Here is a 27,293-nt window from a genome sequence, read left to right on the forward strand (position 1 = left end):
TTCTTTTTGGTTGACTGCAAGTAGAGGGGGTGACTGCAAGTAGATTAGTAGACAAGCATCTAATGGATGGAGGCCAGGGGTGCTGCTCAACACCCTACAAGCCTCAGGGCAGCAGCTTCACAACTGATAATCATCCAGCCCCAAACAGCAATAGCACCAAGGTTGTGAAACCCCGGATCAGAAGCATGCTTGTATCCCCAAATTCATGAAATCTACTTTTTTCTATCTAAGCTCAGACAATTTAAGGAAACTAAGGAGCCAGTGCACAGTTTAAATGCTGTATCAGGGCAAAGGTGAAAGTTGGTCAGTGATGATGAAACAATGGAGACCTAGCCACGTAGGCTAGTCACTATGCCACTGTCTCTCAGCCTCACCTCCTAGCGTTGGTGCTGGGCTGGGAGCGGGGAGTTCTGTTTCTTCTTTGCCACTAGGTGCTGCCAATAGAGGGTGCTGGAAAGAGGCATATTCCCCTGCTTTCTGTTCTTGTCAGAGTAGCCGTTGTTTCCTCCAGCTTCTCTCTCCTTAATACCCAAGTGCTCTATGTATTTCCCTGTTCAGTTCTTCAGAATATACAGTTAATAATTCTTCAGAGTACTTCTCTTTGACTGACTGGTGTGGTTTCTGGCACCTGGCTGGACCTCAGCTGATATGGAATGCGGGGGGTTGGGGGAGGTCTGTACCTCATCTCACTCCAGCAGCAGTGACAACAGTGACCGTGGGTGGCAGCGTGCTCAGCAGTAAAGGGTGCGAGAGCTTTGTTCAGTTTCTTTCTAGGTTTGTAAAGAATGTCATGGTGAGGTGTCACCAACAATGGTGACAATATATTTCAATGCATCAGAACAGAGGTGCGGAGTTAAGGTGCTGCCACAAACAAGCTTGTGAATTTTTGACTCTGAGAGTGGTTGTTGTTGGTCTCTGGCCAGTGGTTTCCTTGGGACTTTGCCAAATCATCAAGACTGGGAACCTCATAATGACCTTTAGCTTGTCGTATTCGTCTCCCATTATGTCATCAGCTATTGTTTGTGTCTTTCCCTGTACTTAAATATAATAGAAAGAGATTTTGTGCAGAACGTGAAGTCTTCTCTGAAAAAAAATAATGGTTAAAAAGGAAAGAATCTGTGCTACAAACACATCCATCGGTCAGATCAGCAAAGACAACAAGAAACACCCTGGCTTGGAAACACAAATATCTTGGTTTATGGGAAAAAACTATGAGATACCTATCTTTATTTTCAGTGAAGTAAATATTTAAAAAATATACACTGTTTGTGTATATTCCTCTGTCCCAGCTGGAAATAGTAGTGGCAGACGGCTCACAAACAGCAGCTGGGGAATTATGAGGAAATGGAAGGAAAGCCACATTATTCTGCAGGGGCGCATCCACTGCCGGGTGGCATCTCTCTGGCGAAACAAAGTGAGGAGAAACCATCAGAAAGCCACAGGAGGCCCTGGCCGGTAGGCTCAGCGGTAGAGCGTCGGCCTGGTGTGCAGGAGTCCCGGGTTTGATTCCCGGCCAGGGCACACAGGAGAAGCGCCCATCTGCTTCTCCACCCCTCCCCCCCTCCTTCCTCTCTGTCTCTCTCTTCCCCTCCCACAGCCGAGGCTCCATTGGAGCAAAGATGGCCTGGGCGCTGGGGATGAGCGCTGGGGATGGCTCCTTGGCCTCTGCCTCAGGCGCTAGAATGGCTCTGGATGCAACAGAGTGATGCCCCAGAGGGGCAGAACATCACCCCCTGGTGGGCATGCCGGGTGGATCCTGGTCGGGCACACGCGGGAGTCTGTCTGACTGCCTCCCCGTTTCCAGCTTCGGAAAAATGAAAAAAAAAAAAAAAGAAAAAAAAAAAAGAAAGAAAGCCACAGGCTCGTCCACTGCCGGGTGGCATCTCTCCGGCGAAACAAAGTGAGGAGAAACCATCCCCTGGAGGGCCATGAAACAGCAGGTGTGTCATTTCTTGGAGTAAAGAGTAGCTGGAGATGAGAAGTCATATCTTCAAACACTGTCACCTACCTGCCACTCCTCCTGTGATTGTGACACGTCAAAGGCCATCAGCTACAGCTCCGCTGAGGGTGCTGAGGTGAGGAGGTCCAGAGAGCACCTGGAGGTGCAGAACTTGGAGACGGACATTATTCTTGCCTGAGTGACACCTTCCCCTTTCCATAGGAACTTCTCTGGCTCCCAAGGGGTCAAGATGGAGACCTTTGGCAGACTGGCCTGGCTGTTTCCAGAAGAACCGTGTGACCCCGCAGGCATTAAATGTGTGGTGTGCATCTGATAGAAAAACAAAAGCATTCCCAACATAGATCTAGAACTGGCCCTGTAGTCAGTCCTTCTGGACTCCTGAGAGAGGGAGAGAGAGAGGAGGAAAAGAGAGAGAGAATGTGTGTGTGTGCACACATGTGCATTTTATGTCACAGACAGAGCTCTGTCAAAACTCCAGGTTCATGTGCTGTCCTCACGCTCCCTCTGCCCCCAGGAGCACTATTGCTCCGACTCTCTGAGGGTCTCTAGTCTCCACATTGCGCACATATAACCCATTCTGGCCAATGGCCTTACTGCTTCCTCAGTATTGTTCAAGAGGAAAAGCTATCCTGGGCATCAGGCTTCTCTCACATTTCTAAGGGAACAGAAGCTTAGTGCCCAAGACACACATGGCTACCTTCCCCTTCCCAACCATCCAGTGTTTCCATGAGATTGTCCAGAGGTCAGGGAAAGTGGGCTGGGACAGAATGGGAAGTGGGGCAAGAACCACTGGAGTTCTGCATACATTCTTCCCTACTGAGGCCAACCTCTGCCCAAGGCTAATGGCAGAACTGTCCTGGGTGCTCCTGATGAGGCAGCACACCTGGAGCCCCTCACAGTCATCAAGTCCACCCTCCAGCCGGCAAATCATTGGCGCGCTTGTCAGGCGAGAGCCCTAATGACCTGAGTGCCCGCGAGCCTGGGAACAGAGGTTCTCGCAGAGGCCTGGGCTCAGAGGCCAGTTGGAGCTTCTGCTCTCTCCAAACCACTTGGCACTCACCAATTAGATAGTTTCTGCCAACCTCGTGGCCAATTTGGCAGCTACTTTGCATTCTGGGAAATTGTTTCTCAGGCATCTGGTTCCTGTCCCAGCCTTTTCCCACCGAGGACTGTGGCTGGTGCATGGTGGGCCCACGGGTTCGCTACTCGCCATTCCCAAGGCCAGATTCTGAGTCATTCTCCCAGTAGAAGGACACTGTGAGCAACCTCTCCACCCAACCTCTTCCGGGCTCCAACACTCTAGCACACCACTATCCCCACGGCCTCCTTTTCAACACAGGCACTAAGAATACATTAACAAATAAATAAACACACTTTGGTGTTATGATCTCAAAGGCACAGTTTGGACAGAGTGCATGTATGTGAGGAATGTGCCAAATTTTTATGAGCATGAATGGAAAGGCAGAAACAGAGTGGGGTCCGTGTTATGGTTTCTAATTGGACGCGTGAGAAAACTGAGGCCTTCTATGATTTAGTGTCTCTTAAATGTCAACCGGTTAGAAGTGGAACCAAGATTAGAACTTCAGGCCCTTAACCCTCTTTTTCTACCATGTTGCAATTTTTGCTTTTCTGGGCTTTATAAATGTTTTTACTTTTATGGCGAAATAGAATTTTCTTTGGATCAGGTGTTCAGGGACCCGTTAAATTTTGATGTGTTTACATTGATGTGCATAAGCAGAAATTAGGTTTTCTTGTGAGGGAATCTATATGATGAAGTCATGAGGTCCTCCGAGGGGACAGTGTGACCAAAATAGTTAAGACCCTGACATGTATTCTTGTGGTGGGACAAAGGTCAAGTCTAGGTAACCTTTTTATAGATTGTAAATGGCAAAATGACTGTGTCCTTCCTGATTGTCAAAAGCTCAGGTTCGAAGAAGACAGACGTGGGGGAAATAAGCCTCTTGTTCTTCAGAGTCAGACAGAGTTGCTTACCCCAGCAACTGATAGGAAGAGTTGGAACACTTAGTTTCCTGAAAAGGTGGTTCAAGGTCTTTTTTTTTTTTTTTTTTTGGTTCAAGGTCTTAAAGCCCCACAAATGCAAGTCCTGGGAAGCTTAGTACCTTGGAACAAGGAGCATCTTTGAATATCATCTAACCTGGATGTCCAGGAACCTAGCTACACATTAGAATTACCTGGGGAGCTATGACAGCAAAGCATGTCCAAGACCAGCCCCGGAGACTTCTACTGGAATTCTTCTAGGGTGGGACTCTGGGCTCTTGTCCTTCAATCCCTTTGATTGATCTTCCTGTGTAACCAGAGTGGAGAACCACTGACCTTCAAAACTTAGAGTTCTTAACCTTGACTGAACATGGGAAGCACTTGGAGAACTTCAAGAACTTTCCTTGCCTGAGTCTTACTCCAAGATCCTCTGATTTAACTGGTCAGGGAAGTACCAGGCATTGGGGATTTTCAAAGTTTCCCCTAGAGAGAGTCATTTTTCCCTCATGGCAACCAAGTTTGAGAACCACGGTTAGAATCTAACCCAACACTTTCTGCTGCAAAGAAAAATAAAGGCAAAGAGAAGTGACCCAAAGCTCCAGAGCCACAGTGGAGCCAGGGTTAGAAGCCAAGACCTGGCCCCCAGGCTGGCCCTTTCCTGTGTTCCTCTAGTCATGGTGAACGATGTGACCTTGGCCAGAGCAGGTGCCTCTGGGAGAAGGGAGCCCCCAAAGAACAGGCCTTACCTCTCTTTAATCAGACAAGAAAAACATCTTCGTAGCTCTAATACCTCTGAGGCTGCACTGTCAGCCTCAAACATGAGTGGCATAAAGCTGGGAATAATAGTTTTTGCAGGTAAACATTTCTGGGAAAAGAAGTTTGTGAGTGGCTCATTTTTATGTATGTGAAGTGACAAGAGTTCAGAGGTATAGATATTTCAAGTGAGGGTTCTCACCCTTTGCTCTGTATAGAATGGAAACCTCATTGAGAATGTTTTTGCCTTCTCTGCTTCCTGGACTCCCATCCTGCCTCCAGAATAAGGGGATGAGACCCCCTACCTTGACATCTTGAGGACCCAGTTTCTAGTGTGCATTTTATCTTCCAGGTCTCTGCCTTCTTTCTGCCCTTTCTCTGTGCCGGTGGGCCCTCCCCTAGTTGCCTGGTCTATCAGGGAGGGAGAGAAAACCAGAGGTTAAGGGCACTTCAAGACCCCAAATGTAAAGAGAAAGTTGGAAATATGATCTCTAGGGAAAACCACAACTGGCCAAAGCACTGGAAGACCAGCCCCAGGCTCCTCAGTTTATAAAGTCCTTTTAAGTTTTGGTTTTTGTTTCATCCTTACACATACCCAAGCAGCATTGGCACCACCATTGATGAGCAGGCACAGGACACCAGTGAGTAAGTAGCACAGCTGGAATGTAAAGCGATGACCTTGGACTCCAGGTCTGGTGCAATCTGCACTCTAATATGAACGGACTTTTGAAATTCAGTCCCCTTATTAGTCAAATTCAAGTCCAGGGGCACGGATCTTCCAATTCTAGGATCAGGGATAGAATGACCTCCAGGAAGAAACATATTAGGAAACCAGGCATCCAAACAGAGTGGACAAGAGCCCAGGATACCACGTTTTTCTTGTCCCTTAGAAAGTGTGACAAAGACAAATGGCATTTCAAGCCTTTGGAGTTTGACCCTTGATACCTTAGTAAAAGACTCTTTTTTCTTGCAAGAATACTTGTCATTGTGGAATCTACTTGAAACACTGACACTGCATTTGTTATTTTTCAGCTTAGATGCCAATGTCCAAATACATCTTTAGTGAAGGAAATGAAATAAAATTCTGTACCAGTATGTGATTAGAGAAACCTCCCAGGGAGGGCGTGTACTGGCTAAGTGAGGATTGTAATTGCTTCCTACATATAGTTCTGCTCAGTCTGTCTTACTCTCTTGGTGGCGGTGTGTGGAAATAATACGTAATAGGTAGATGGCACACCCACAAAAGAATAGCCTTAGATGTAGGCAACATTTCCCCAAAGATGCTGCTTTTCTGGTCTTCCCATGGGGTACTGGGAGAGTGGCAACAAATATTAGGTGAATTGATCCACTCCTTAGCACCCTTCTGTCCAAAAAATTTCTTTTGTCTTGAGGTTTTATAAATAACACTAAAAGAGTCATTGAGAAGAATTACATGGACCCTGAAATAAATTGGACAATATACTAAATATATGTTAAAAGGCAGTCCCTCCATCAGTTCCTACTTTCCATGTATTGATGCATTTCTTCTGGGATTACTTCTGGCGGTGCCTGTCTTGGCTGGGTCCAGACACCCTTCTTTCATGGTCCTTGGTCCACGGCACTTGTCAGCCTCTGGTTCTTGCCCTCGTGCATGATGTGGGACCGATAAACTCATTTCAGAGTTCTAAATCTAATTGTCTTAAATTAAACTTTTAAATATCCAGAAGCATTCTGTCCAATGACATGGACTTCATCAGCCCATGTATTGCTGATGTTTTTAATTGTTGGCACATATTGCTGCAAATCCGGGAAATTGTGAGTGTGTGACTGTGCCTACCCGTGCCGCCCATCAGGTGCTGGCAAAGTCTCTCTTATAAAACATCCTGAGGATGTTGTAATGTCACCTAAATCTCATTGACTTATCCACATTTTAACTGAAATAATGTGTCTTCCTGTAGACCAGTGGTCCCCAACCTTTTTTGGGCCATGGACCAGTTTAATGTCAGAAAATATTTTCACAGACTGGCCTTTAGGGTGGGATGGATAAATGCACAAAATAAAATTATGCGACTGGGGTAAAAACTGTGGTATTTTTAAATATAATTGTTGAACTTACAAGACAAGCATCAAGAGTGAGTCTTAGACGAATGTAACAGAGGGAATCTGGTCATTTTTAAAAAATAAAACATCGTTCAGACTTAAATATAAATACAATGGAAATAATGTAAGTTATTTATTCTTTCTCTGTGGACTGGTACCAAATGGCCCACGGACCAGTACCGGTCTGCGGCCCAGGGGTTGGGGACCACTGCTGTAGATCATTGCCTGGAAGGAAACACACACATAGTTTTCAGAAATCATTGACTGTCCATCATTGCGGACAATGTCCCCAGCATGAATATCCCCACTGCGAATGTACTTTGGTTGCAGTGAATGATATTTGCCTATGTTTTTTTTTTTTTTTTTCTGAAGCTGGAAACGGGGAGAGACAGTCAGACAGACTCCCGCATGTGCCCGACTGGGATCCACCCGGCACGCCCACCAGGGGCGACGCTCTGCCCACCAGGGGGCGATGCTCTGCCCCTCGGGGCGTCTCTCTGCCGTGACCAGAGCCACTCCAGCGCCTGGGGCAGAGGCCAAGGAGCCATCCCCAGCGCCCGGGCCATCCTTGCTCCAATGGAGCCTTGGCTGCGGGAGGGGAAGAGAGAGACAGAGAGGAAGGAGGGGGGGGGTGGAGAAGCAAATGGGCGCCTCTCCTATGTGCCCTGGCCGGGAATCGAACCCAGGTCCCCCGCACGCCAGGCCGACGCTCTACCGCTGAGCCAACCGGCCAGGGCCTCTGCCTATGTTTTTACATCACTGGAGTTTATTCTCATTTCTTCCTATTCACTCATACTAAGTTAATTTTAATTATTTTATTTAGGATTACATATTAATTTTCAATGTTAAGTATAATAATCAAATCACACAACTATTTACTTTATCTCTATTTTGATTCCAAGATTTTTGTCTGATTCCATTTTTCCCATTTCAAGATAAAGTATGCAGTGGGTTCTGCGATGTGTTGCCCTGGTCTTGTCCCAGGACTGAGGTGATCCCCTCTCAGCTGCTCAAGACAAAAGGAGCTGTTTTCTGAGATATCTCCCCTTTGCCTCTGTTATTGGGTCATTTGGTCAGCCCAGTGGCAAAGGGAGTGAGGAAGGTGGGGGGGGGATTATAAAACCTGACCTTGGCCCTGGCCGGTTGGCTCAGCGGTAGAGCGTCGGCCTGGCATGTGGGGGACCAGGGTTCGATTCCCCGCCAGGGCACATAGGAGAGGCGCCCATTTGCTTCTCCACCCCCCCTCCTTCCTCTCTGTCTCTCCCTTCCCCTCCCGCAGCCAAGGCTCCATTGGAGCAAGGATGGCCCGGGCGCTGGGGATGGCTCCTTGGCCTCTGCTCCAGGCGCTAGAGTGGCTCTGGTCACGGCAGAGCGACGCCCCGGAGGGGCAGAGCATCGCCCCCTGGTGGGCAGAGTGTCGCCCCTGGTGGGCGTGCCGGGTGGATCCCAGTCGGGCGCATGCGGGAGTCTGTCTGACTGTCTCTCCCCATTTCCAGCTTCAGAAAAATACAAAAAAGAAAAAAACAAAAAACCTGACCTTATGCCCAATTTGTGACCCCTCTAAAGGGCTACCCCAGCTCAGGCATCACCTGAGGGACTTGCTGAGTCCCATTTCTCCCGCTGCCCAGCCCTGTGACACTGCGGAAGCCTATCCTTTATCCATGTTAGGTATATATTGTAAACTGATTTATTTGTTTCTGCTTTGATTTAACTTTAATGAACAAATCCACTTACTGGTAAGTTACTTGGTTGGTTTCCAATTTGAGGTAAATGCTCTCAGTTTTGAAACCTATGCCTTTGGATTCCGAAACAAAACCTTGTCCTTTGACTTCACAGACACTCCAAAAAACAGAGAGATACTCAGAAAAAAGAACCACTTTGGGGTTGCACTGATGCCCAACTACACAGTGAGCAAATCAACCTCATTCTCCAGAATGTCATCTTTCCTCTCTGCCATTGTTTAAAAACTCAGGGCTTCATTGAGCAAATGGTCGAAGGCAGGGTCTCGTACATCAGGGTGATCAATTCTTTCACTAACCAGCATGAAATTTCTGGCGGAGCAGCAGAAATCTGCAGAAAGATGGTAAAAAGCCATAGATGTAAGAGACTGTGGGTCAAGTGACTGTGCCCCTTGAGCCATGTGGGTCTTAGAGGTTCTGTTGAAGGAACTTTCTCCACGACAGGATTTTGAATTTTTCTCAATGTGGGTGACATCAACTAAGGTTTTGGTCCCTACTCTCCTTGCTTAGAGAGCAGCTTCTTTTATAGCCTTAGTTGCCATTGGGATGTTTTTGAAATGTCGGGCCAGAGAAGTAGGGAGAGGATGGCTGGTTCCGTGCCTTCTCTGAGCTGTTCCATTCCACAGTTTATGAGCCGCACCCAGGGCATGCTTTGTGAAGAAGGTTATACTTGACTAAATTGTCCTCCTTCTGTAAACCTGTAATTTAAAAATTATATATACTTAGGGAACAAGTCAAAACAGGAAACACATTCTCAAAGTGAACAAAGATATTTATGCATTAAAATACCTATTACCACCGTAGTAAACCTGCACGCCCATATCTAGATAGAAAAACGCTGTCAGGGCCAGAAGGGAGGAGCAAAGGGTCATCTCACATTTACGTTTCGGGAGGGCTGTGGGTGTGGTCAGGTGGGCAGAGGGTCCCTCGTGCTGTCTTTTCTAAGAAAGGCTCATCACACGGGGGCTGTTGCAGGATCTGAGGCTGGTTCAGACAAAGATTGACTGAAAGAAATATATACATGGTTTTGTGGCAAAGGAAGGTTAAGGGACAGGAAAAATTAACCTAACACTTAAATAAAGCGAAAGCAGAAGGAAGGAATCAAAGCAGAGAAATGGAAGTGAATTTGTGACCCTCGAAGCCCTTCAACTTCTGATCCCACATTGGCTTTCCTGAAGTTGGCTGTCGTGTGTAAAGGAGGCCCCTCAGAAAGAGGTGTTGGTGAAGACATCATTTGTTGTACGCATTCTATGTTAATGAAAGTTAAGTGCCAGGGAGGGTAAGATGTGACTTCTGCTCTTAGAGAACTTATTATCTAGATAAGAAGCCCAGGAGGACACAGGTAAAAGTCAAATAAGAAGTCTAGACTTAGATAACAATGGAATAATATAGGAACCATCACCAGGCCTTGGAAGATTGTGCCAGGAGAGATCATGGCTTCCTTTCCCTGTGCACAGGAAACATAACTGACCCTTTTGGCCCTGGAGAAGATTAATACACAAGATAGATGCCTTGTATTGACCTAGGAAGCGTGTTGAGAACTTCACATGAAGCTTCCTGTGCTAGAGCCTTTGTCAAGGTTTCACCTGATGGGAAAGTGGCGAGGGTGTGGAAGGTGCATGTTCCCGCTCCGCCGCTGCCTTCCTGGAGCTCTGGCTGTCACTCTGTGATGTTTAAACCTTGATGGAGTGGAGGACTTCACTAGCAAAGGGTGGTTCATGCTACCTGAATTGTTAACTCCTTACTCTTCAGCTTTTGAAGCACTCCCCATAGTGCCTTGTAAATAACAAGGACACAACAAATGCTTTCAAATGAGGGCATATTTTTTTTTTTTCATTTTTCTGAAGCTGGAAACAGGGAGAGACAGTCAGACAGACTCCCGCATGCGCCCGACCGGGATCCACCCGGCACGCTCACCATGGGGCGACGCTCTGCCCACCAGGGGGCAATGCTCTGCCCATCCTGGGCGTCGCCATGTTGTGACCAGAGCCACTCTAGCGCCTGGGGCAGAGGCCAAGGAGCCATCCCCAGTGCCCGGGCCATCTTTGCTCCAATGGAGCCTTGGCTGCGGGAGGGGAAGAGAGAGACAGAGAGGAAGGTGCGGCGGAGAGGTGGAGAAGCAAATGGGCGCTTCTCCTGTGTGCCCTGGCCAGGAATCGAACCCGGGTCCTCCGCACGCGAGGGCATATTTTTTTAAGTGTAGGCTTGAGTGAATGAATGAATGAAAAGATGCTATTTTAGTTGACAGAAGTAGTGAAATTTCAGAGCCTTTCTATGACCTAGATGCATGGCTTCCTATGATCCCCTCCAATCAGCTGTGAGGGACAAAGTTTATAGGAAGCAGCTTCCAAAGTGGCCCTGACAATCCTTGTTCCCTATCTTCATGCTTTTATGTGATCTCTCCTCTCTAGGAGTGTGACTGGACCTAGAAACTTGTTTCTAATGAACAGAACATGGCCGAAGGGAAAGGGTGCCGTTTCTGAGATTAGGTTACAAAGAGGTGGTAGTTTCTGTCCTACAAGCCTGGCCCCCCTCTATGAACCACTATGACAGGAAGAAGCCAGCTGCTACACTGTGAGCTGCTCTATGGAGAGGTCAGCATGATGAGAAACCAAGGGTGAGCCCACTGGTCAACAGCCAGTGAAGAACTAAGATCCTCTGTCCAATAACCTGGGAGGAAGTGAAGCGTGCCCACAACCACATAAGTGAGCTTGGGGGTAGATTCTCTCTTGGTGGAGGCTTCAGATAAAATGGCAGCCATGGTCCACAGTGCAGCCTTTGAGAGAATTTGAGGTTGAGTTACCTCAAATAAGTCTTTGTGGATTGTTGACCCACAGAAATTGTGAGACAGCAAATATTTGTTGCTTTAAGGCTCTAAGTTTGGGGGTAATTTGTTAGGCAGCAATAAATAACTATTACAAAATCCATTACAAAAGTAAAAGTTGGTAAGTTATTGGTTGAAACCAAAGTATCAAAAGACTAAATGCATTTCCCACAACCACCCAGAGAAGCAGTGGTAAGATATGGAGTAGGGTTTGGAGGTCAGTTGATTTTCAGACTTGTTTTCTCCTAAACAAATGACAATGATGACATTTTATAAGAAATAATGCTAGAAGAATTCATGAGGCAAATAGCCATGTTTCTTTCCCTTCCCTTCCCTTGACTTTCTCTTCTAATCTCTTTATGGAGCAATCATTCAGTGCTAGGCCTTGTCTCAGGGATTATTATTCCTATCACAACGCAATTTTGTCATTCTCAACAGAAAGAGATTCTATGTCCTTGTGTGCATTCAAGCAAAATGAGATGTTGAAGCATGGTAGGAAAGCAATTTTCAAATAAGCAAGTACCATAATTATCAAACAACCTTTACTTTACCAAGCATGCTGAGAACAGTCATAAATTTATGTTCTTGAAAATCTTGTTCCCAAAGTAATAATGCTTCAAGAAGAACCTCTTACTTATACTTTTTTATTATTTAATCAGGTGGGAGAAAAAACTGTTGTAAATATGAGTATTTTTTTTCTTTCTGGTGAAGTGGTTAGCCAGGACCCCCAACATCCTTCCCACAGAGAAATGGTACAGTTCTAAGTTTTCATTACAATTGGATATAAGAATGCTTCACATAAACCAGGCCAATTTAAAAAATTCATTGAAGAAACTTAACATGCACTAAAAAAGAGAAGAAGAAACGTCTCACATTGTAAAATTTTAATTTATATGGATTGTGTTTCTTTCTGAAAACTTTTTAAGTGTATCATAAAAGGAAAGCACTGGATTCTTAATATAGTGAGGTCCACATATTTGGTGCCTGTCATTGGCAAGTTGACCTTGGACAAGTTCCAAATCACAGTGATTCCACAACAAAAACGATTGCGACAAGGTTTCATGTACTGTATGGCCAGGAAATCTGACGTGAGAAAAAAAAGAACTTTGCATTTCAGAAAACAAGGCCAACACTAGGACAACACTGTCACTAATCTACTGATCGATGCCAATGTGTTATTTGCAGGACCTTGACAGGCTCAGTGTCCTAGGCTGGCACTAAGACAGCCACCATAACGACAATGACACAGATAACATCAGTGAGATGCTTTAGGATAAATAACCTTCTTTATTCACAACAACCCTGCTACTTAAGCAATACTTTCCACATTGTGCAGGTGAGAACTGGAGGTGGCGCACTGAGTAACTCATTTGAGACGGTTTGCCTAGAAAAGGGTTGAGGCAAGATTCAAACCCAGATCACCTGAATTCCAAAGTCTGGGTGCTCCTGACCACGTTATATTGATTTCCAAACCCCTTGACTTCATAATGGGTGGAGTTTCAGGCCTTTCAGTCCCGAGCTTGGACTCACAAGGGTGACACACAGCCACTTTTGTTAGAAAACGGACACACAGCTGCAGTGTTGTCCCGTGTGCAGAGGGGAATGGCTGGCTTTCTGGGGGGACCACTACACAAACAGAGCCAAGAGGGGAGGCACTGAAACAATGAAGAGCTTGAGGAAGATCAAAGAGTTATCCAGAGTGAACACTATCCCTAGAACATTCCAGAAGGAGCAGCCTAACCCACTTATCAATCTTCCCCTAAGGAACTCACAAGAAGTTCTAGAAGAACATAATTTTTTCGTATTTTATATTTATTAAACACCTTAGAGTTGCCCGTGGTCTATTCATCATTATTTGAGTGTTGAACATTTTAATATTTTCTATCTTAATTGCCAAAGGATATCGTTTTTCCCCCCATTAGCGTGAACAATAGTATCAAAAATGTGATATTTTGTGTCATTTTTCTCAGGAAAAAAAGGTCATCTTACTTGATTGATCCCCAAGAAAGTATGAAGACACTCTTTTAGGATGAATACTAATGTTCCTTTGACACTTAGAGTCAAAGAAGAAAAAAAAGAAAGGTAATGTGGACTTCAGCTAATTCCCATTTTCTGTGGCGATTCCGGCTCCACTGGAGGGTTCTGCCCAGGGCACGGTGTCACTGCTGGACAGAAAGTTCACCTACCTACAGGGATTTCTGTAATACCTGTTGAAACCACATTATGAACATTCCACCCCGTCCCCTTATGGTGAATTTCTTATACATATGTCCTGTCATTCTTCTGGTGATTTTCTCCCCATAGCTCCTATTTTTCCTTCATTAATTGTTCAAAGCCCCGGGAGGCAAGGTTGTGCGCATCTTTATTCAAAACAACAACAACAACAACAACAACTTTGTTTAGAGTTTTTTGCTCTAAAATTGTGTTGTGGGGTGGGGGTGGGCTAAATGTCTGGCTTTCCTAAGTGAACCTGTAAGAAACATTGTTGAATTTTCTGCACGTGATCTGGAAGAACCATCAGTGTGATTGTAGGGCCTGCTGTGTTTATTCGGAGGCTCCGAGGCTTTGAAATTCTCCCCTGACTTTTCCAGTCTTTCTCGGGAAGGGCCCAGCTGGCACGGGCACTTCTCCGCACTTCTCGTAAATGCCTGCCGAGAGGCTGTTTATGTTTCTACCCGGTGCCTGCGATTCTAGCTCCAAAGGAAGCGAGATTTCCAAGATTAGGACAGTTTAGTGTGGAAAGGAGACTCGTTTAAGGGGGTGTGATTAAAAGGTACTCGGGGCTTTCGAGAATGCTTGTGAAAAGTAAATGACCCACTTTGGAGCCTTTGCAAAACTCGACCAGAAAACTGCCCCGCAGGCGAAAGGAACAGCACGCTTAAGTGCGGTTATAAATTCCTCCCACAGCTTTGAGAGAGGCGGCCCTCGTTGGTCCCGCCTGCAGAGGAGGAGCCTAGGATGCAGAGAAGTGAAATAACCTGATTCGTTAGGGTCACGAAGTCCTCAGAGGTAAAGCAGAAAGGTTCAAGTACATGTGGTGGGACCCCAGAGCCCAAGCTGTAAGTTATTATGTTATATTGTTATAATAAGATCATTGCTCTTGAAAACCAGCTAGTAGCTTCCATAAGCCTTTTTCCAGTAACTGTTGCATCATCAAAAAAACTTGGTAATCCGTTCCAGCTGATCCGCTAGTTGACACCATTAAGCAGAGTCAAGGCGCTGCCCAGGACAGAGCTTGGCAGTGCACACTCAGTTGGTCAAGGCTGTCTTCCTGCAGTTAGCTCAGTGCAGCGAAGTCGGCACACTAGGGTTCAAATTCTCCCTCTTCTAGCTGCATGACCCTGGGAATATTATAGTCTCTCTAAACTTCAGTTTCTTCATGTGTTATATAAAGATAATAATAGTAGGTATCTCAAAGGACTCAGTAAGGGGTTGCGTGAAGGACGAATATGATGTTCCCTACATATTATCATTATTTTCATGGAAAGGGGATAAGAAAGAATGGTGGTGTTGGCCAGTGGGTGGTAGAGACCTTGAATTCCCTCTTGGAAATAAAAAAAATAAATTGATGGGCAATAACTTTCATAGTTTTTTCCATACAATGAATTTACAAGCAGTAGTGACACCAATCCTCACACCACCTTGAGAAGTTTTGCCTTAGATTGCATGGTCCAGTTTGGATAAAGAGTGGTGCATTTGAATCTTCAAGTGATGAATCCAAAAGTGAAGGAAGGTGATCAGATTGGAAACACCAAGGTAGGGCTCAGGTTGACACAGAGACAGATGTAGCAAAGGGAACATGAGGTCAAGAACACAGATAAATATTCTATCTGACCAAATCGGTGCAGGGAAGGCTCAGTGAGGTTTCCTAACTCCAGGCTCAGAGCACCAGTGTCCAGAAGCAGGAGACACAGAGACCCTGCAGTGTGAGTCAGACCCACAGTTCCTGTGGAACATCGAGCGCCTTCTTCACCTTCCTAGGCCTGTGTTTCTTCAGGTGACACCGAGGACCTGACAGCATTAACCTGTAAAAGTCATGCACAGTGCCTTGCTCACAGAAGGCACTCAAAAAATATAAGGTCCACCATGAAGTTACGGGAGGTCAACTTCCTTAATTGGAAATAGAAGGACTGTCTTGATCACTGAACGCCAATGGTTGGCACCATACAGGAGGTGCTCAATAGTAGCAGTTTTTGAACAAGCTACGACTCTTTACAAAGGTCAAAGAGTCTGGTTAAATAAATGTCCAGGGGAGCCATGCAGGGAATCAATAGCACAAGTGGGACCTGTGCAGACATGGCACGTGGTCAGCTGGTCAGCCCCCCAGACCCAGCTACCCGCTAGCCCATCCTCACACGCCCATTGTAAGCTCTGAGACTTGGCCCTGAGGAGAAGAGCAGAATTTCTTCTCTCTTGTCGACTGTCCCCCAGACAACACCCTGGATCCAGGAACCACAGAGAGACCATGAAAGTCAAGAGCTGTGGGTGCCCCGCCTCGCTGCTTCTCCCTAGAGACCGGCAGTGGTCACTTGCTGGCCTTTTAGAACTTGACTGCTGGTCTGGAGAGCAGTCAGTTCTGAATAAAATGGCACTTTCCCCAGGAGACATTGTCTAGTCTGACCTCAGATAGCTGGCTGAGTAATGAATAGCCTGAGCGAAGCCACTAAGAATTGTGCATCTATTTTTCCAGTGAGAATAAGCTTTCCAGTGAAAAGTTTCTTTTAAGAAACTGTTTTGAGCTGTCTTTTAAAACCCGGCAGGAGTAAAAATGCATTTTACGTTTTCTATCTTCTGCTTGTTTTTAGGAAATAAATCAAGAGGTTGGGAGGGTTTAAATGAAACTTTTTATTTTAATTGTACATTCACATGCAGTTGTAAGAAGTTATATAAAGAGACCCAGATATCCTTTCTCCAGTTCTCTTTATTAGTAATATTTTGAAAATTATAACACAATATCACAACTGGGAAATTGACATTGGTACAGTCAGGGTACAGAACATTCTCGCCATGATGTGGATCCCTTGTGTCACTCTTTTATGGCCACATTCCCTTCACGTCTGCCCTCAGCCACCCCTTCACCCCTGGCAACCACCCATCTGCTTTCCAGTTCTATAATTCTGCCATTATATAATTAGATCCACACTGAATAGAATGTTTGTGGACTGGCATTTTTGTCACTCAGTGTTGCTTTCTGGAGGGTCACCCAGGTTCCTATGTGTGTCAGTAATTCATACCTTTTTTATTACTAAGTAATATTCCAGGGTGCGGATATACCACAGTTTGTGTAACCATTCACCCAGTGAAGAAATCTGGGCTATTTCTACTTTGAGGCCATTCTAGATAACACTTCTTTAAACACTCCCGGACAGGTCTTTGTGTACACAGAATGTCTTCATTTCTCTGGTGCCGCGGACCAGCGCGGCTCCTAATAACGGTGCAGAATTAAGGAAACACACTTATCAAAACAAAAACGATGTGACCAAGAGGACTCTTCAAAATGCCTGGCAGTATCCGAGTGCCCCATAGCCCCAGTTTGCTTTATTATATAGCCATATGCAAATCAAGGACCTTGATACAAAGTTGCACATCCAAGGCTAAGACAGGAACTCTCCCAAGGCAAAAACAGGATACATTAGTGAAATCTACCAACATCTGAAACAAACAAAGAGTGAGAGGAAGGGCATGTATATTGCTTCCAGCAACCCAAGGAAGCAAGTAGAGTGGGTGCAAATACTCAGCATCATAGCCAAATACGGAGATGGAGGGGAGAGAACTTAGCCTTTTGCTAAGCCTCAAATCTAAAATGGCTTTTTGCCATTTATGGCCCACAATACTCTAGACCCTTACATGAGTGGAAAATGCCTCTCTAAGACATGGAATAATTGTGTGTACTGTATTTGTTACACTGTTAGCTATGTACCCTACCTACTTCCTCCAAATAGCACAAATATGTCTTCTGTATCAGCTGCTACAGTGGTGATAATCTAGCCATCCATTCTGGAATGCTCATTCTCTTACCTGCAGGTGTTGTAAGGAACTTCACTGTAATACTTAGTGATGGTAGTTGATACTTACTGAGTATTGACAATGTACCAGGCACTAGTCCAAGTGCTAGATATGCTAACTCATCTAATCTGCAAAAGCACCCTAAAAGGAGTGTTCTGTTTCCTCACTTTACACTTGCAAACACCAAGGCACAGACATTTAATAACTTGCCTGAGGACACCGCTCAGAAGGAATGAAATTTGGACTGAAGCCGAGACAAACTGGTGTCAGAGCCTGCGACACTGCTACAGCACTGTGCTGATCCTCTGTCCTGTGGGGGCTCCACAAATCCCCCAAGACAGGTTTCTGGAGTTTCCAGGAGACCCTTGGAACAAACAGAGGTTTCTAAGCATCCTTCCATTCCACCAGACTTTGCATATGCTGGGGGGGGGGGGGGGGAAGTGATTAAATGAGTCTAAAATATCACTTTTCCTATTGCTACTGCTAAATTGGAGAAGATAGTTTAATGTGAGGAACAAAAGGCCTAGTCATTTAACTCCAGAGCTAGTCAGAACTATCCTCCAGTAAGGCAATGTTGAACAGGGACAGCCCCCTTCCATGTGGACATCTGGCCTCAGGAAGACTGAGAACTGGAGCACACAGGGGAATTCACGCTGTTAGGAGAGAGGCTTGCTCCCAAGAGGAAGGAAACCACACTATACAGGCCAAGCACTTCCCCACCAATGTTCCAAATTTGGCATTCCATCTTTTCAGAGAGTAAAGGGCCAGGGAGAGGTTTGGAATCACACTAACTGAACTCCCTTTCCATAAAAGGAGTTCCTTTTACTAACAAGAATGGGAAATTGGTAACATTAGGACTAGGTTAGTGTGTTCCCACTGGACAGGAATTGGATGTGAGCAGGGGGTATGGGGAAGAAAACTGAGGCTCAGGGAAGTTTCAGGATCTAAGATCATCAAGCAAGTTTCCAGGGGAATCAGGAGTTCACTCCGTCATGACCTTCAACCCTCTTAACTTTAACTGCGACCCTTTTCTCTCAGACAAAGGGGGAGGAGGCATTACACTTTGATAAACTGTCTCAGAAAACATTCAATACACCACATGGCAAGAGTCACATAAAATAATTCTTGGTGTTACTAAGTTAAACCAGACTTGAAACAGGCCAAAATATATCTTAGAAGCTATTGTTTTTCAAACTTGTCACGTATCACATTAAAACAGAAATGTAAGTACCTCGTCTTCAGTCCTATTCTCTCGTTTTTTACTGAAGCTTGTGTGTGCTCCAGGAATTATCGATAGGCATATTTAAGCGTTGCGTTTTTACACACACAATATCATAGTACTTCATGGACAATATAAGAACTTTACAAAAATATAGTTTAACTTAACCTCTTTATACCTTGAGCTCTTGTTGTCTCATATTGTACTTTTATATATATTATAAATGTAAAGCTAATTACACACACAGCTTTTATATTCATCTAGGTTTCATTTGGTTTTACTTCCCTGAAGCAAGAAAAAATTAGTAATATTTCTTGTACTGTGGGTCTATTAAAGATGGCGTATAACTCTTTCTTTGACCTTCCTTTCTTTGAAGGTCAGATGCTCTCTCTGGATATAGAGTTCTAGGTCAATTATTTTGTATTATATTTTACACTATAAAGACATATAGCCTGACCAAGCAGTGGCGAAGTGGATAGAGCGTCAGACTGGGACACAGAGGACCCAGGTTTAAAACTCCGAGGTCACTGGCTTGAGCGCAGGCACACCTGGTTTAAGCAAGGCTCACCAGCTTGAGCCCAAGGTTGCTAGCTTGAGCAAAGGGTCATTCAGTCTGCTGTAGCCCCCCAGTCAAGGCACATATGAAAAAGTAATCAATGAACAACTAAGGTGCTGCAACAAAGAATTGATGCTTCTCATCTCTCTCCCTTCCTGTTTATCCCTATCTGTCCCTCTCTCTATCTCTGTCACACACACACACAAAAGATGTACAGTAAGTCCCTGAGTTACACATATCTGACTTGCATGCAACTTGTACTTATGCATGGAGCACCATAAGGGCTACTGGTAATCAACTGCAGTTGGACATCATGAAAATGATATTATAGAGTTACTCAACTCTCTGGCAAAGAACTAACCAATGATGACCTCATGGAACTAGAGCAGCAGATGACAGCATTTAGGGAAGAGAACAGGGACCTAGAAACTCCAGAACTGAAAGATTTCTACAAAAGATTTAGCTGATGCTTTCATCTCATTGAAGCAGGAATGGCAGAGTTAGAGGAGCAAGATCCTGATACAGAGAGGTTCACCAAAGTGTACCGTACAGTTACCAAAGGCCTGAGATGCTACAGTGCCATTTTTCATGAGAAAAGATAAGCTCTGTGCAAATCTCCCTTGACTCCTACTTCTAGAAACTGACTCTAGCAGCAGAACCAAACCCTGACTCTTACATTAGTCCCATGCTCTCCAACAAGTCCATCACCTTCTGCATCATCCAAGATTTTTTTTTTCATCCAAGATTATTTAAGGTTGTATTTGAAAATGTTTAAGTATTTATATACACAGAAAGGTAAAAATAAATACTATGTTAAGACAGACATCTAAGTTGCATTTAATAGGTAAATGTACCTGTTACAACTTACTTACAAATACAACTTAAGAACAAACCTACAGAACCTATCTTGTTTGTAATCTGGGGACTGCCTGTAATTCCATTTTTTTTCACACTTCCATTGTTTCTGGTGAGAAGTCACTTGTTATTTATATCATTGTTCCACTCTATGTACTCCCCCACCCCTTCTGGCTACTTTTATAAATTTGCTCTTTATCTTTGGTTTTAACAGTTGAACTAGTTTATGCCTGTGTGTCTATATTTATCTTTTTATATTTATCTTACATTGAGCTCACTGAGCTTCTTGAATCTGTGAGTTATGTCCCAACTTTTCTGCTATAGCTCTTCAAATATTTCTTCCATTCTATTATCTCCTTCCATTCATTCATGAATTCCAATCGCATGTTTACCAGGTTTTTGAATAGTGTTGTTTTATTCAAATTTGTTTCATTTTAACATTGATGAAATACAGTAAGAATATAACTCCTATTTGTATCAATTAGCCTACTGTAAAATCATTTTTCTTAAAGTCACAGAACCTATTGGCAACATTAAGTGAGGACTTACAGTATATAAGAACATTTGATGTTGTCCCATGGATCTCGGAGACATTGTTCTCTCTTTTTATCTATCTTTTTCTCTCACTCTTACTCCTTCTCTACACCTTATGGAAAAATAATTCTGACTTTCACCATTAAGCATAATATCAGCTGGAGACTTTATTGTAAATGTTGAGAAAGTTCCAAGATTGCTAAGAATTCTTTTTATTGAGAGTGGGTTTCGACTTTGTAAAATAGTGTTCCTGTATTTATGAAGAGGAGTCTATGTTTTTTGTTGTTGTTTTTACTGTTGGTATGGAGGACCACACTGATTAATTGTTGGATATTAAACCAAACTTGAATTCTGGATATAACCTACTTGGTCATTGTGGCAGATACAGATCTTAGGTGGTCTCTGGATTCCTGCCTCTTGGTATTTACAATCTTGTATTATCTCCTCCCCTTGATGAGATGTGACCTCCTTTCAACCAGTAAAGTGCAGCAAAGGTGATGACATCTATATGATTATGTGTCCATGATGATGCACTCTGTAAAATTGTAGCACTCATCTTACAGGAGTCTCTCACTCTCACTGGCTTTGAGAAAGCAACAGCCATGTAGGTAGCTTCCTTACATGGCAAAGAACTTCAGCTTGCCTATAGGGGTTGAGCACAACCTCTGGCCAAAAGTCACAGAGAACTGAATTCTGACCAAAAATGCATGAATTTGGAAGTATACTCCTACCCAGATGAGAACCTAGCCCTGGCCAATACCTTGATTGCAGACAAGCCAAATAAACCTTGCCCAGACTCCAGACCCACAGGAATTGAAAGATAATAAATATGCATTGTGTTTTAAGCAGGTACATTTGTGGTAATGTTGTTATGTTGTATAAAATCACTGACACTGATTTTGGTAATGGAAGTGGAGTGCTGATATAACAAATACATGAAAATATGGGAGTAGTTTTGGAAGTAAGCCATTGTAAGAGTCCAGAAGAATTTTGAAGATCATGTTAGAGAAAGTCTAATTTCTCTTGGGAAGATTATTAATAGAAACCTGGACACTGAGAATCATGCTAGTGAGAACTCAAAAGAAAGTAAGAAATGATAGGTTATTGGATATAGACAGAGAAGGATCATTGTTAGATGGTGACAGAAGGCTTAGCACAAGTGTCTTCTGAAATTATGTGAAAAGAACTTCTAAGTGATTAACTTAATTTATCTAAGAATATTTCCAAGCAAAGTGTTGAAAGTGCCTCTTAATTTCTTCTTGCTATTTAGAATAAAATGTGTGGCAAGAGAGATAAATTGAGGGGAAAAACACTGTTCAACTAAAAGGAAACAAAACTTGATTATTTTGAAAATTCTCAGCCTCTCCAAACGGCAAAATATGCTAATATTGAGAGACAGCATTCTCAGAAAAGTGCACTTTAGAGAAAAAGTGGAGGGTGTGACTCTATAATCTTTAAATTTTCAAAAAGATCCAAAGTTCAGAGCATTTAGCCACACAAAGAACCTTTTGAAGAGATTAAAGGTATGCCTCACAGATCCCAATGAAACCACAGATCCTCTAGGAAATTTCAGCCACCTCAGCAGAAGCCCAAAGGGATTTTTCAGAAAAATCTGTAAGTGCAGCTCTTGTCTAATGGGGTAAACCTCAGGAAAATCCATGGAAACCCCACAAAGTTCTTGAAAAATTTACTTCAGAAGGAATATTGTCAGCTTGGCGTAAAAATACAGAGAGGACTACATGAGAGGCCACTGTTGTAACCCCTAATTCTACTGGTAAGAAACAGGTTGATTAAACTACTCAGCTGCAAATGTGTAAAATGACTCTGCACCCAATTTCAATGTGGCGGGTCTCCCCACACTAGCGAGCAATTTTCTGACACTAGTTGGGCATTTTACATTTGAATTCACTTCTGACACTATCAACCTGTAGTTAACATCAGGTCCTGGCCAGCTGGCTCAGTGGTAATGCATCAACCCAGTGTGTGGATGTCCAGGGTTCAATTCCCAGTCAGGACACACCAGAGGGGTAAGCATCTGCTTTCCCCCTCTCCCTTTCCCCCCTCCCTTCCCTCCTTCTCTCTCTTTCCCCCTCCTGCAGCCATGGCTCAATTGATTAAAGTGTGTTGGCCCTGGACACGGAGAATGGCTCCCTGAAGCCTCTGCCTCCAACACTAAAAATAGCTCAGTTGTGAGCATCATCGCAAAATAGACAGAGCATCAGCTCCAGACAGGGGTTGCTAGGTAGATCCCTGTCAAGACTCAAGCAGAAGCCTTTCTATCTCCCCTCTTCTCATTTAAGAAAAAAAAAAATTAAACATCAACAAAAAATTTTAAATGCATTTTATTTTTAAAGAATGCAGGTGCTGTGGTGTGCACATAGCTACCTTTTTAATGGTATGACTTTCACCTTTGAGTGTCTGCTTTCATCCTCATCCATGTGCCCACATACTCCATTTACGCTCGTGAACTAGCCAGCGCACTCGTGTTCCCTATCAGACAGCTTGAAAGACTTGGTAGTGAAAGGGATTAGCTATGACACCACAGCATACACCATTATGGAATAAGGATTTGGGGGAGGAAAAGAGGGTCAAAGGCAATTGAGAAAAAAACAGACACAGAAGGAAAGCATTCTGTCCTTCCACTATCTGCCTTGAAGCAAGGTGCAAATGTTCCCTGTGAAGGTATCCCTCACCTTTATACCAGGAAGGAAAGAATGCCTTTATTACCAGAGACAAAAAAGGCCCTGAGATGAGACTACATGTACACAACTAACTAACTAACCCTTGCCACTTTTCAATTCTCTTATGTATTTGCCTTCTCACATTTTACCATCTCTAGAAGCCCAAACCCCTCTTCCTTTGTCTTGTCATTTCTCCATAATTTATTTCCCTTTGTTAAAATGATAGCTGAGCCCACAAATTTAACCTCTTCTTTGGAACTTTGTTCTCTTTCTATGAGGTCCTATGTGCATGTAAACATTAAAGTATGAACATCCTCCTATCACTGGGGTGGAAAGATCCATGCACCATGGTACCTGAGGCTCTAAATAAAAAAAGAGATGCAGCACAGCCAGGAGCATGGTGCCTGGAGCAAGCTGCCCTTGCAAAAGGTGCTCTGTCCCCTTGTCCTCAAGAGAAGACAGACAAACTCTGCTTGTACTCTTCCAGACACTTTCCCACAGCCAAGGTCAAAGACAGGGGCTGACTTCTCAATCATCTGGCCATTGGACTCCTGTTGCGGTCCAGCCGCACTGAGTCTATTCCAGGGTCTTGAGTGGGAAAAGGTATGAAATTGAATTAATGATAGACTGAGACTTAAAGATATATACATACAGATAGGTTTGGGAGGATGGCACAGCAAACAGTCTCTATTGTTCCTGAGCCACCACAATGGCTGCCCCCAGAAGCACATCCATCTTTATAATGTAATTTCACCAAGTCCATGTTGACACCATCACTACTTCATATTATTTGTAAATGCAACCTAATCCCACTTCAGTCTGAGAACTCTCCCAAGGAGCAGGAGTCACACACACTCAGGAAAAACGTGATCCATTAGCAATTTAATTAAGTTTCCAAGGCAACTCAAAGACAACTCCCACCATACCATTCAAACTTTACACCAATAAGAAACTAGCTTCCAGTCTCTTCTAGAGAAGATGGGCAGGATGAGTGAGAATCAAGCATAGCTGTTTGTTAACTAGGCAGGTGAGGTGGGGGGTTGGGTCCAACACTTCTGTCCCCTAGATATCCAGATTGCAAAATACCTTGTTGGCTTATTTGGTCTCCAACAGATTCCCCTTTTATGCTTTTTAAAACTTCAATTCGTGTGCTGTGATTTATACTCATCTGAATTCCCATGTTCCAATTTGGAGGTAGAATGGAAAAAGTATAAAATAAATAACAAAATTAAAATAGCCAATACTATAACAAGTGTACTAATACAGTGAAGTGATTAAAGCCTATTAGATTATCAAGCAAAGTCTTAACTAATACAGCAAGACCTAAAATAAAATTCTTACAGTCTTAAATGTCCTTCACATGTTCATGTAATTTTACCAAGTCCATGTTGACACCATCACCACTTCATATTATTTGTAAATGCAACCTAATCCCACTTCAGTCTGAGAACTGTCCCAAGGAGCAAGAGTCACACATATTCAGAAAAAGTCCACAAGGTACTGGAGTTGTGGTCTCATTTCCATGCTTTGCAGCTAGAGTCCAAGTCTCAATGACCACTGTTTCTAGCTGGCAATGATTCAGGTAGACTAGAAAAGCCATCTGCAGCATGTATGGAGACAGAGTGTCTGTTTTCTTTAAACTGGAGAGATGAACCCAGGGGGCCTTTCCCTGGAGCTCTGCAGCTGTGAGATGGAGAAGAGAACCTTGGGATACACTATGCTGGGTGGCAAAAGTAAATTCATCTAAATTAGAACAGGTCCCAGGATAAAATAGGCATGGGGCTTTGAGGCAAGAGGAATAAAGGAGACACTATATATTAAACAAGGCAGTGGAAAATAAGATTATCAACACCCATAACAGATTTTCGAGGGATGAATAAAAACCCAAATCTTCAGGCAAGGCATAGTAAATGGCCCTCAAGTTCATAAGAAATTAGATTAGTTTACCTGCTACTTGGAAGAAATACCCTAGATTCGTCCACAGTGACGTGAGATGGGGCCAATGGCCCTGAGCACCTTTAGCCTTCAGTAGCAAGTCCCAACAGGCTGGGCAAGGTTAGGTCACAGGTGGCTGGAGCAGGACTGGAAGAGACTGAACCCTCCCTTAGAAGAGCAAGGGGGCAGCTTACCTTCCAGTGTTCCTTTTTCCCACAGCAAAGGCATGTCTCTGGTGGAGGCCAGGAAGTCAGGCAGGCTTTAGCTTAATGACTTTTCTTTCCACTTTTGAAGCAGGGCCCTGATGGAGGCTTATGAGGCCCCTTCAGGGCATTGGAGCCTTTAAGGGCATATGCCAAGAGCTGGTATTTTGCCTGATCTCTTTGGGCTCTGTTTGCCTTTCTGTTCCTCTTTTGGTTATTATAGATCTTAAAAGTCATGCTCAGGTCTCACTGAGTGGTTTGAGGGTCCTTATCTGCCTATATAAACTTTTTCCATATATCTGTAGCTAATTGGAAAAAAACAAAACAGCATTATTAGCTCAGTAACAGGTTTGACAGAGAAAGGGATGAAAGCATAATAAAATAAGCCTTATACAATTGTCTTGTGAAGTGAGTCTCTCATCCAGAATCATGGTGTCTCACCAATTGTTCAGGAACCCACCAGGGAGCCTCAGCAGACCTAGGAAAAACACACACACATATCCTCAGCCCCATAAGAGAACAGGGTCTGGCCCATGCCAGATTCCGGCAAGTGGTCCCTCCATTGCACTTCAGGGAAGGCTCTTCCTGTAGGATTCCAGAGTCTCTAAGCTGCTGAATGACCCTGTACATCAGTATTCAAAAAATTTAAAGTACAAAGGGCATGACAAATAAGATTTGTAGGAGTTCGAGGGTATAATTCCTGTTTTATTTTTTCTAATTGATTTTTAAGTGTTTGATGTGCATGCTCTACAATGCCTTCACCCTGGGGATTGTAAGGAATTCCCATCTTTAGGTCAAGTCCAAAAGTCTGACAAAATGTAGTAAATGCTTTTCCTACATATGCAGGAGCATTGTCAGTTTTAATAATTTTAGAAAGACCAATAATAGAAAATACATAGAGACAATGAGATATAACATGCTTAGCAGCCTCTTCTGTTCTGGCAGAGGCTACTATAAATCCAGAGTAAGTATCCACTGTAACATGGACAAAGGACTGTTTGCCAAATGAAAGTATATGAATAACATCCATTTGCCAAAGTTGTCCCAGTAGGAGTCCTCGAGGGTTAACTCCAAATGAAGGGACAGATTGTAGTATAGGACACCTCAGACAGGATTTAACAATCTGACGTGCTGCTTCCTGAGAAAGTTGAAACTGTTTACACAGGGCTGCAGCGTTCTGGTGATGAATAGTATGAGACTGAATTGCCTGATCTGTCATGGTTGCTCCAATAATTTTCTTTTGGGTAGTTTGATCAACAAGGGCATTCCCTTGTGCTAAAGCTCCAGGGAGCATGGAGTGAGCTTGAGTATGTCCTATAAAACATGGAGCTCTATGTTGACATACAAGTCTTTGAAGAAGGAGAAACTGCTGAAACAGTTCCTCATCAGCAATTGTCCCTAAGACAGCAGTTTCTATAGTGGAAACAACCATAAGTAAATATTTGCTGTCTGTGTACAGATTAAAGGAGGAACATGGCAAATGCTAAAAAGCCATGATAATGGCATGTAATTCTACTCTTTGACCTGATTTTAAGGCGACTGTTTCAGTATAAACTTGTCCATCGATTATTAAGCCTGCTATTCCTGAGCTGGACCCATCAGTAAAGACAGTAGGTGCTTCAGAAATGGGCTCATTAACTATTGTCTTAGGAAGGACAAATGTAGTAATTAATAAAAATTGAACTATTTTATCAGCTGGGTAATGAGAATCAATTTAGCCTGTAAAATGTCCAAAAACAATTTGCCATTTTGTGAAAGTTTCCAAAGCCATTGTTGTTGATCTTTTGAAAAAGGAACAACAATAATTTGAGGCTCAAAACCTATAAGCTGTAAGAGTCACCTACACCCCTTGATAATCAAGGACAAGACAAGATCAAAATACTGAGATAAGACTTTCTTAGGAGTAACAGCTAAATGAATCCATTCAATAGGACCTGAAGCTTTCCACAAT

The 27,293-nt window shown here is 43.7% G+C and overlaps 1 long non-coding RNA gene across 1 annotated transcript in view; it reads right to left on the reverse strand.

The window, feature by feature from the left end:
- Positions 1 to 7,660: 7,660 nt before the first annotated feature.
- LOC136406312 (uncharacterized) overlaps positions 7,661 to 27,293 on the reverse strand; it is a 34,582-nt gene continuing 14,949 nt past the window's right edge. The window contains exons 2-3 of the long non-coding RNA XR_010751653.1: positions 8,323 to 9,227; positions 7,661 to 7,913 (exon numbers count right to left, since the gene is read on the reverse strand). This is a non-coding gene — a long non-coding RNA (uncharacterized lncRNA). The remainder of the gene's footprint in view (positions 7,914 to 8,322; positions 9,228 to 27,293) is intronic.

The sequence above is a fragment of the Saccopteryx leptura genome, chromosome 5 (genome assembly GCF_036850995.1).
Source record: "Saccopteryx leptura isolate mSacLep1 chromosome 5, mSacLep1_pri_phased_curated, whole genome shotgun sequence".
Classification (NCBI taxonomy): Eukaryota; Metazoa; Chordata; class Mammalia; order Chiroptera; family Emballonuridae; genus Saccopteryx; species Saccopteryx leptura.